The sequence below is a fragment of the Hydractinia symbiolongicarpus genome, chromosome 1 (genome assembly GCF_029227915.1).
Source record: "Hydractinia symbiolongicarpus strain clone_291-10 chromosome 1, HSymV2.1, whole genome shotgun sequence".
Lineage (NCBI taxonomy): Eukaryota > Metazoa > Cnidaria > Hydrozoa > Anthoathecata > Hydractiniidae > Hydractinia > Hydractinia symbiolongicarpus.
Window position 1 is genome coordinate 36,751,502 of NC_079875.1, and position 2,500 is coordinate 36,754,001.

A 2,500-nucleotide genomic window follows, 5' to 3' on the forward strand; every position below is an offset into this window, starting at 1 on the left:
AGAAACGGCTACCACATCTAAGGAAGGCAGCAGGCACGAAAATTACCCAATCCCAACACGGGGAGGTAGTGACAAGAATAACGATAACGGGGTCTATATAGGCTTCGCAATTGGAATGAGTACAATTTAAATCCTTTAACGAGGATCAATTGGAGGGCAAGTCTGGTGCCAGCAGCCGCGGTAATTCCAGCTCCAATAGCGTATATTAAAGTTGTTGCAGTTAAAAAGCTCGTAGTTGGATTTCGGAATGGGCCAGTTGGTCCGCCGCAAGGTGTGTACTGACTGGTTTGTTCTTCTTCGCAAAGACTGCGTGTGCTCTTTATTGAGTGTGCGTAGATTTACGACGTTTACTTTGAAAAAATTAGAGTGTTCAAAGCAGGCTATCGCTTGAATACATGAGCATGGAATAATGGAATAGGACTTTGGTCCTATTTTGTTTGGTTTCTAGGACCGAAGTAATGATTAAGAGGGACAATTGGGGGCATCCGTATTTCGTTGTCAGAGGTGAAATTCTTGATTTACGAAAGACGAACAACTGCGAAAGCACTTGCCAAGAGTGTTTTCATTAATCAAGAACGAAAGTTAGAGGATCGAAGACGATCAGATACCGTCCTAGTTCTAACCATAACGATGTCGACTAGGGATCAGCGGGCGTTAATGAACGACCTCGTTGGCACCTTACGGGAAACCAAAGTTTTTGGATTCCGGGGGAAGTATGGTTGCAAAGCTGAAACTTAAAGGAATTGACGGAAGGGCACCAACCAGGAGTGGAGCCTGCGGCTTAATTTGACTCAACACGGGAAAACTCACCAGGTCCAGACATAGTAAGGATTGACAGGTTGAGAGCCCTTTCTTGATTCTAATGGGTGGTGGTGCATGGCCGTTCTTAGTTGGTGGAGTGATTTGTCTGGTTAAATTCCGTTAACGAACGAGACCTTAACCGGCTAAATAGTCACACGATTCAAGAATCGTGACTGACTTCTTAGAGGGACTGTTGGTGTTTAACCAAAGTCAGGAAGGCAATAACAGGTCTGTGATGCCCTTAGAATGTTCTGGGCCGCACGCGCGCTACACTGTCGGATTCAGCGAGTCTTAACCTTAACCGAAAGGTTTGGGTAATCTTTTGAAAGTCCGACGTGATGGGGATTGATCATTGCAATTATTGATCATGAACGAGGAATTCCTAGTAAGCGCGAGTCATCAGCTCGCGTTGATTACGTCCCTGCCTTTGTACACACCGCCCGTCGCTACTACCCGATTGAATGGTTTAGTGAGATCTTCGGATTGGCGCCATCGTGGCCGCAAGGTTGTGACGGATTGCCGAAAAGTTGATCAAACTTGATCATTTAGAGGAAGTAAAGTCGTAACAAGGTTTCCGTAGGTGAACCTGCGGAAGGATCATTACCGTTTGTCATTAGACAAAACCACTGTGAACTGTACTTAAGCGTGCGAGGTAACTTAGGTTTTAACGATGCTTCAATCGGCCTCGCATGCGACAAACCCCGAATTTGTTTAACACACTTGTATTTCCAGTACTTCTACTCCTCGTTTGCAGGAGAGAAAAAACGAAACGTGACAACTTCTAACGGTGGATCTCTTGGCTCGTGCATCGATGAAGAACGTAGCCAGTTGCGATAAGTAGTGTGAATTGCAGAATTCAGTGAATCATCGAATCTTTGAACGCAAATTGCGCTCTCTGGATACCCAGGGAGCATGCCTGTCTGAGTGTCGTGTTAAAATCCATACACTTCGGTGTAAATAGAGAGTCCAGCCGACCGTTCGAGTCGACTGCCTCTTCATGTGCTTGAAACCGACCGCGTTCGTTGCGCTCTGTCGGAAGGCTCAACTTGCTTCTGTCCTTCTGTCTCGGAACTCAACGCAACATTGGCTCGGCTTCACAATGCGCTATGCGCAATCCAACTTTTGACCTCAGATCAGACAAGACTACCCGCTGAATTTAAGCATATTAATAAGCGGAGGAAAAGAAACTAACAAGGATTCCCTCAGTAACGGCGAGTGAAGCGGGAACAGCTCAAACTTAAAATCTCCGTTGCTTGCGACGGCGAATTGTAGTCTCCAGAAGCGTTTTCAAGGCGGATACACAGTGCTCAAGTTGCTTGGAACGGCACATCGTAGAGGGTGACAATCCCGTGCGTGGCACTGTGTACTGTTCACGATGCGCTTTCTATGAGTCGGGTTGCTTGGGAATGCAGCCCAAAATGGGAGGTAAACTCCTTCTAAAGCTAAATATTGGCACGAGACCGATAGCGAACAAGTACCGTGAGGGAAAGATGAAAAGCACTTTGAAAAGAAAGTTAATAGTACGTGAAACCGTTAGGAGGGAAGCGCATGGAATTAGCAATGCGCTGTCGAGATTCAGATGATCGGCAGCTGGTACGGGCGTTTTACGGATCCGAATGGACCGTTGGTGTTCGTCACTAGCAGTTGTTTGTCGCATTTCCCGGCAGCGTGCGTCAACAGCTGTTGGAACCGAGCGAAG

At 46.7% G+C, this 2,500-nt stretch overlaps 2 non-coding genes across 2 annotated transcripts in view; both read left to right on the forward strand.

The window, feature by feature from the left end:
* Positions 1-1,404, forward strand: part of LOC130612083 (small subunit ribosomal RNA) — a 1,802-nt gene extending 398 nt beyond the window's left edge. Inside the window, exon 1 of the ribosomal RNA XR_008975379.1 lies at positions 1-1,404. This exon is cut by the window's left edge and continues 398 nt beyond it. This is a non-coding gene — a ribosomal RNA (small subunit ribosomal RNA).
* A 173-nt stretch (positions 1,405-1,577) lies between these two features.
* Positions 1,578-1,731, forward strand: LOC130651060 (5.8S ribosomal RNA). The gene has a single exon (XR_008984014.1). It is a non-coding gene; the product is annotated as a 5.8S ribosomal RNA (ribosomal RNA).
* The last annotated feature ends 769 nt before the right edge of the window (positions 1,732-2,500 follow it).